At 48.2% G+C, this 8484-nt stretch overlaps 1 long non-coding RNA gene across 1 annotated transcript; it reads right to left on the bottom strand.

The window, feature by feature from the left end:
- Positions 1–6054: 6054 nt before the first annotated feature.
- On the bottom strand, positions 6055–7805 carry LOC119099501 (uncharacterized). Its single transcript, XR_005094385.1, has 2 exons — positions 7730–7805; positions 6055–6336 (listed from the first exon to the last, which is right to left on the bottom strand). It is a non-coding gene; the product is annotated as an uncharacterized LOC119099501 (long non-coding RNA).
- Positions 7806–8484: the final 679 nt, after the last annotated feature.

Here is an 8484-nt window from a genome sequence, read left to right as displayed (position 1 = left end):
TTGGCGTTCGCGAGACTATTGCGACCATGGCTATCCTGCATCGGTTATGACTGCCACAGGTGATAGATGATAAGCTTGTAGACATGACCTAGTATGTTCAGAAGCGCATTTCCTAGCCTTCTGAAAGATCTGGATCAAGTGGATGCTGATGACGTTGGTGTCAGCAGCGGTGGACCCCCTTCATGGCGAGTAAGGTGGCGAAGGGCCCATCCACACCAAAGAGACGAACCTTGGATCCGCCACTTGCTGCCCGAGATAATCTGACTGGCGCTGGTCTGTCTGGCGTAGGTATGTAAGCTGGCAGCACTGTTGGCGTAACGTTAACGTAACAGTTGCTGGAAGCTTCGGTATTGACGTTGGGAATCTCCGATTACTCGCATTTGGCCCCAATTAGTGGTCGTATACGAACACTGCTGGGTCACTGATACAACCACTGATATGAGGCCCGGCACAGGCAGCGCTGCCTTGCGTTTTCAAGCTCACGCTGGAATGCAGCTTGCAATAGTTGGCAATGGCGGCGCGACAGTGTTTGCTGGTCCCTTGTCATGAAGCGAGATGTGGCGGGGTGGGACTTGACGGCTATCCCACAGCACAGCTTTGTTTCCGGCGTGACAGGTGGGTTTGTTTCGGGTGTGACAGGTGGGTTTGTTTCGGGTGTGACAGGCGGGTTTGTTTCGGGTGTGACAGGTGGGGTTGTTTCGGGTGTGACAGGTGGGTATGTTGCCGGTGTGACAGGTTGTGGTCCCATCTGAGTGTACGTGCGTTTCTGACAGGTACGCACGACAAGTTATTAATCTTAAGCTGTTGATATTACGCAGTAGACATTAGACGCTATGATCGCGATTCATATCGCACATGTCTATTCCAGCTCATCGTTAAAGGGAGTGTTGCACACTCGCGTGAGGTTTTGAACTGCAATAGCCATATTGACGACATTTCAGTGCAGTTCACAGTCCTGCTCTTCTTAAGGCCTGCATGCCTCTAGTTTCTGAGCTACAAGCCCGTGACAATGGGGAGAGTATTTAGGGGTGTGTCCTTTCAGGTCACCTTGGGGCTCATGACGTCACAATAGCGTTACTCAAATCCCACCATTCCATAAACTATGCGGTGATTAAGGCTGAGAGGAATGTAATGGTCGAGTCGTTCATATCTGACATTCGTGAGCACGGTGTCCAGATATAATGGACGTTTTTCGGCTCTCAATCAGTGTTGTGCAAGATACGATGACGTAATGAAACCATGACATATTGGGGATCACGTTTACCAAAAAAAAAAAATGGCGCTGCTTAAAGCAGTCTGTCTTAGTTAGAAGTATACCAATAGTTACAAGCGGACTTATTTTATATCTGATGAAGTATACACTGCCTTATATATATATATATATATATATATATATATATATATATATATATATATACCTATATGTGTTGCACACGCTGCGCCATTGGTGTATTGTACTCGCATTCTTCTTTCACGTCGCACTACGGAAGACGGCAACTTACGGATCCCAAAAAATGGCAAGGAAGCTAAGTGCAAAGTGGAGGTATACGTTTTCTTGAAATCAGCTGTGCCTTGTCGCAGCTGAATCCAAGCTCCACATCACATCCATCATCAAATGAAGTGTATTTGGTAAGCGGCGAGAGGAAAACTGGGGTTCAAATCGCGCAAACCACCGGCTGTTCGTTTGAATGCGAACGGGCCGACTGGAAATGGCGCGGTGGTATCACTGCGAATGTCGTGGCCGCTCATGACCCTGGACGTTGTGAGCCCTATGACATTTATGTTCTAATGCAGAGGTGAGTATGGAACACCCGCGTTAAGCGCTGATTATATGCACAACGGCATTCGAAACAATTATGTTTTTAAGCGAACATCAGTCGACTGTTCAGCATAACTTTCAAGTATACTATCCTGACCAGGACCACGCGATGTATTAATTTGGGCGTCGAGGGTCACGCGGTGCCCGCTGCCATTCCGACCCCTCGTCCTCGTCAGCTGTCGTTGACGGTGAGGTTGCAGCTGCGCGGCTGTTGCACGTCCGCTGGTGACTCAGCGGCGGGGAGGCCTGGCACGGGAGGGTAGCCGCGGAGCCGGGGGGGCCGGGCCCGGCACCGCGGCCACCCGAGCGCTGAAGCGCACCGTTCTTTTGTGGTCCAACCGAGGCAGATGAATGCAGTGGTGAGTTTTTATCCGAGCCGCAGACGTCTGCTTGGTGCAAGCCGTGAAGCGAAGTCAGCACCTGAAGGAGATTGAAGTCAGCGCCTGGGCCAGGCATGAGGACAGGTTTGCTCTCAATGTTGGGCCCGCAGGATGCGACATATTAAATAACCTGAGCTCGGACTGGGTATGAGTCCTGACGCCAAAGGATGCCACCGGCAGCCGTAACACCAGATGGCCGCAAAGCCTTTTTGCGACGACTGATAGGTGATAGCAATGTTTGCAGGCAGCGTTCCCACTGCAGCCTATTTTTGTTTACCGCTAGCACCAACAGAAACGACAGCATAGCCACCCTTGTTTGCCATCGGCGCAAGCAGCACAAGGGCTTGACTAAACCAATTTGGGTTCATCAAGAGTCACGCCGTCGGGGTGGTCAGCAGCACACCAATTACGTGTACTTATTATGAGTTGAAGTACGTATGTTGAAGGTAATGTTCCTCTTTGGAGATATCAAAGCGAGCATCAGATATGCTGAAACAAGCCCATTTATAACTATTGGTATGCCTTTTAAGTGGAAAAGACTGTTCTAGACAGCACAATTATCTGTTTGATGAATATGCTCCTCAATGCGTCATGGTTCGATTCCGTCATCGCACCGTGCGCAACATTGATTGAGAGCCAATCGACGCCGTTGTATCTGGAAATCGCGCTCACGTACGCCAGATATGAACGCCTCGACAATTATATTTTTTGGCCTTGATCGCCGGATGACTTATGGAATGACAGGATTTGGATGACGTTATTATGACGTCATGGATGCCGATGTGGCTTTGAAATGCTCTCCCCAATATGCCTTCCCCATTTTCACGGGTGTGTAGCTGAGAAACTAGAGGGCTTGGGCCTTAAGAAAGGCAGGATTTGGAGCAGCACCGAAAGGTCTTCAAAGTGGCTTCTTCAGTTCAAAACCCCATATAAATGTGGAACACTCCGGTTGAGTTCGTATCTCTGCATCGCTAGAATGACAGCCGCTGGGGACTCCGAGCTGGATGGGCCCTTCACCTTCTGGCCAGGAGCTTTCCCATGTGTATTTCTGCGCCTGATTCTCTGAACGGAAATAGGAATACCAGCAACATGAGCAATAGAGATTACGCCATTGCGTCATAAGTTCGTGGTGCTGTACGAGCTAATCCGTTCCGGGTATTAGCCTGGGCACCGCCTAGGTGGGGTCTACGTTCTTGGATACGTCATGTGCGCATATTAATTGTTTTCATAAAACGTTAAAATCAAATTTTGGCGCCAATTTCTAATACATGGTCTTTTTCTCCCGCCCATTGGCCACCGCCAAGTGCCAGCTGCACGGCCGACGTCGAGCGGTCCGCAGAGACTGCAACGCCGGGAGTTTTTTTCCTTGGCTGCGAGCACGCATGTTAAAAGTATTCTGTTAATTTTTTGCTGATGGATACCTGCAGAAGAAGACCTTCTCCAGGCGGACAAGGACTGGACACATCAATGCAGGTTGGTGATTGTATTTCGATTTACGCTGGTGTTCAATCCACGGGTCCGTCAATATCTTTGTACAACTCAGAGAATACCAGGCACCGCTCTGTCGGATATCTTTATGGAACGAACCAGAGGAACCGTTGCGTAGAGAATAGCTCACGTGGTTTATTCGCTGCACTCACTTCATTTCTGATTTATTTAGTTTTATTCATTTCTAAACGCAGGCAGAATTGTATGCTCTGGCTTCTCCCTCAGATAAAGAAGTTCAAAACAGAAAAGACGGCAATTCATCTATCATCACAATCTCTCGAAATAAAGTGGAGCAGATACGGTGTATCACTTTTGGGATGATTTGGGGCATCAGATTCCCTGCTGGCTCTCCAACAACATTGGCCCTTCGTTAACCGCGGTTTCCATCTCTTGCCGTGAGTCTTGCTGCGCCCGTGGCCACAGAGCCTACGCATCCCACTGCTAAGCCTTTTTAGCGCTGTAGACGGCCCTTGACAGAAAGTTAGAAATCAATGTATACTTAGCACAGGACAGTGCTTACAGTTAGATCTACGGCCATTGCGCAGATACAAGTGCAAGGCAACAACAACAACAGTTGAATAGGCCCGTAATGGAACCGATGCCAACGATAAAGGCAGGACTGAAGTGCGAGTCTGATGAATTTACCGCTGATTCGGACATACGCAACTGAAAATGCAAATACAGTCCCACAACGCTTAGGTAAGTCGCTACGCTTCAGCGTCACAAAAATATATTTATCAGACTGATACTTATGATTTACAGTTTCAGGATCAATGGATGGAAATCTGAGCAAGTGCCCACACACATATCAGGTTGAGGCAGGTCATTTAAGTCACCTTTTGATATATGAGGAACTTTGTGTATGATAAATGCCTTTGAAAACAGTAACAGTAATGTATTTCCATCACAATAATACAGTGCGTTGTTTGTTGTTTGTCCCTGACATGTCTAAATGGGTACTGACGAGACCAAACTAATACGGTTACAAAAGTTCGAAAGATACGAGTTGGCGATTCTTCCTTGGCGGTTGCGTTGCAGATAACAGCAGCTGTGTACTCCAACAAATTTGTGTGCCCGATGCAAAATAATATAACCTGCCGCATAAGTAACTTCTCCGTGCATCCAATGTCCCTCAGTTGTAGAATCTGTGGAGCCATTATTGTTTCTGTATCGCTGGAGTCCCATTACTCAGTTCGAATATGAGCAATTTTTATGCTACCCAATGATCCATAAAATATGCCGCATAATATTTGTATTTTTCCATACTAACGACACAAAATATTCCATATATTCCAGGGAATATTAGTTATATGAAGCATTCCATATTCTCCAAATCCTGTCAAATATTTCACGACTAGATTATATATATATATATATATATATATATATATATATATATATATATATATATATACATCGCTTCAGGATTTTACGAATTTCACTAGTTTTGCCACTATCAGCTACAACCAAAAACATCGCGACATTCGCATCATACGATGTCATTTGAGTCATTACGATTTATGACTAATGTACAAGTTACGACCGATACGAAATCAGCGATCTACGAAATACAACTTTCTGTTGGTTTTGTCGTGTCGACGCCAGTCATTCGAGCTCCGTTGTCTAGTTTCGATAGCATTTAGGAGCCAACCTTAACCCGCTTTGTCATGTCCTTTCCGATATTCTAAGCTTATCATGGCAAGATGGGTGTCCCTGGAAAAACGTAAGTCATATGGATATTCCCCCACTATATGTGCCCCTCCACGATGCACAGAGGATGACCTCCCGATAAAGAACAGCATGACAATGAAGTAGACGAAATCCGTTGACTCGAAATCCGGAATCCGGTGGGGGGCATCATGGCGAAGCGTGACCCCTCCCTTGACGAAACCCTGGATTGGCCGGGGGGGGGGGGGGGGGCAGCGGACATTAGACTCCGCCCACCAGCACCGCCGCCTTGTTGGGTAGACTGGAACGCAACATGCCTTTGTCCAAGGATGAAGTAAACAAGGAATACATAAGAAGTGAAGGAGGAAATTCGGCACGGACCGATTGATCAAATTGATTACTCCTTATGCGGAGACACTGAGATAACCTTTATTTTTTGCCACAATTTTGACGACAGTTGGCGACACGGCTGTACCCATTCGAACGTTGCACCGCAGACGACATCGTCGGCGTCCGATTGATGCGGTCTCAGAATGAACAACTTAAACTTATCAGCAGCGTCCTCTGCGTTAAGATCAAGTGTGCCACAACCAGCATAATTGTGAGAACGGGAAAACCGGGGGCCAGTCGCCGGCGCGCGCCGGCATTGTGTAAATACAGCATTGCATCCTGTAAACCCGCTGCCATAAAACCGTTGCGTTCATTTTCGTTCTCTTTTATTTAGAAAAGTACGGACGCACTGGGCCGCCGCGCGGCGTCCAGCCGGCGGCGCGGTGCACATAATCGGCGAGTGCGGCGGTCACAAGCGCGCGGAAGGCGTCTTCCGGCGCTACTTCTTGGTGGGCGAGGCGGGACAGCCGCTGATGCCGCACTTGCAGTCGTCGCCGCAGCCCGACGCGCAGCACGACCTGCTGCAGCAGCAGTTGCCGCACGTGCAGCCGCCCGACTTGCAGCAGTCGCCGCTCGAGCAGCACTTCTTATCTGGCGGGGCAGGAATGGGCGGTGATTGGGGGAGGGCGTCGGAAGCACCCGACCTGCAATTATCGACACTGCGTATGATTCAGCAACACTCTTGAGCTGTACTGGGCACGTGTTCACTTTCCATGCGCAAATGTTACAGTTGAATGGCCCCGCAAAACTTGACCAAAAAAGGTGTAGTCTTTCTGTTTTCAAAGGCACGCATTCTTTTGTGTGAGAGGTGTAGAACTAGCAAACCATAGATGACGAACGGACTCTGAGGCATCATTTTACTTCCAAGCCGCTGGTTGTCATGTCGTTGGTTTGATTTGGATGATATACGCATACTTTGAAGATTTCATTGCGTTCATATTAGGCAAAGCAATATGCGGAAGAACACAGGAGTACAAGAAAGTTCCTAGGAAATTACACGATTCACGCCAGGCTCAAGCATCAGAGTAAAAACGTAAACATGTTTTTTCCAAGGGAATGGAAGCAACCGTGTGCTTCGCCGATGTCCCTGAACCCAGCCAATAGTTTCCGCCCAATCTCCTACCTACCCTTCGAGCCTGAAGATAGGCTACGCCTGGAAATTTGTCCACACAATGTGCAGCCTGCTCCTCTCGCCTAGTGTTCCAGGGGCCAGATGCCCATCTGCACCTCCTACCTTACTTGGGACATTTCCTTATCACAGCAAACCTTTTTGAACCCAAATCCATTCGTACCTTACTAATAACTGGGCTGTCCAAAACAGGCCGAGGAGTCATTGAACCCAAGCTTGTGAACTACCGACTGCCGTAAAACCACTGCTTGCCGTGCTCACATCAGGCCGAGATACGCAGAAAACTGTTGCAGTCGACGCGCCCAAAAATAAAAACATTATCCGAATCCATAGCGTAAAAATAAAATGGGTATCCGAATAAAGCACATGACTCATTTTGTTACAATTTGAAAAGATTCGCAAAAGCACGCATTCATGCTATTTTCCGATGTTATCATTGCGGAAGCAAAAATACTATCCCGTGCAATCAATGCACATGGTGCTCAAAAGCGAAGTCACAGGTGCACGCAAACAAATGAAACGACCCATGCTCTCCAGCAGGGGCGCGGGAACGAGGAGCCAAGTAACTGAACTTTCCGAAAATGCTATATTGACCATAAGGGCATGAAGCAGAAAGACCACCGAAAATGGCCACCGAAATCGGAATCGGACCCGACTTTCGTTCACTGCCCTCCTCCAGCAATCAATGTGATGGTCTCGGAACACAAATATCGCGCGTCGACGGTAAGCCGAGCGGAGTTCGCGGCAATTCACGTTCAAAACGCCTCATTCTTCTGCTGAGCAAAATTACAGTGCAACTCATCCAACCAATAATATTACGCTCTAAACACGGCCAGCACGGCACGCCATACTTACTACCGCAGCACCCCTTGCACGGCATGGTTGTTTAGTGGCGCCTCCCGACCAACAACAATTCCAGACTGCACGCGCTACTGCCGCGTGTGCCTTTATTATCGTCTGCCGGTAGTACCGTGGGCATCGGTCAATGGTTGGCTGCACGATCAACCTTGGGCGTCGGTGGCCAATCAGGGAGAGCGTGCCGGGGGGCGTGCATTCTTTGCCTACTGGCCATGTGCCGGGTGCAACTAGTAGTGTCGTCAGACGGGGCGCCATTTACCGGTCAATAGCGGGGCAGTGCGATCAGACAAAGAGTTGCTGTTAAAAAGCAACTAGGAATTTGCTGATGCTGATGCTAGCTAGAGTTAGCGCAAACAACAGCAAACACTAGCAACTATGAGTGAGACGTGTTTGGGACGTCTTTGTAGTCCCAAGGTTGGCACCATGTGATAGTAATGCTGTTACCTACTGCTAGGGGTTGTTCGCGCAATACACCAGACATTTTTGCCCCTTTTCCACCCACACACGTCACGCATGTGGGAAATCTAACTTCCTAAATGTACATAATTTCCTAAATCTAAACAAATAACAGCAAACGGCATTAGAAAGTAACATAACACATCGTAATACAATTAAAGTTCTCTATGACTGCCCGCGATAATTCGTCATCCATAACCCGGAACTTATTCGTGAATTACCATCTCGCACCTCGCGCTGGTCAATAATCATCTCAAACACTTCTGGTGCCATCCTGGGCACACCAGTGAACAAGT

This window comes from Pollicipes pollicipes, unplaced genomic scaffold (assembly GCF_011947565.3).
Source record: "Pollicipes pollicipes isolate AB1234 unplaced genomic scaffold, Ppol_2.1 Scaffold_4740;HRSCAF=5597_pilon_pilon_pilon, whole genome shotgun sequence".
Lineage (NCBI taxonomy): Eukaryota > Metazoa > Arthropoda > Thecostraca > Pollicipedomorpha > Pollicipedidae > Pollicipes > Pollicipes pollicipes.
The sequence above is the reverse complement of the archived record's forward strand: the minus strand, read 5'-3'. Positions and strand labels throughout refer to the sequence as shown.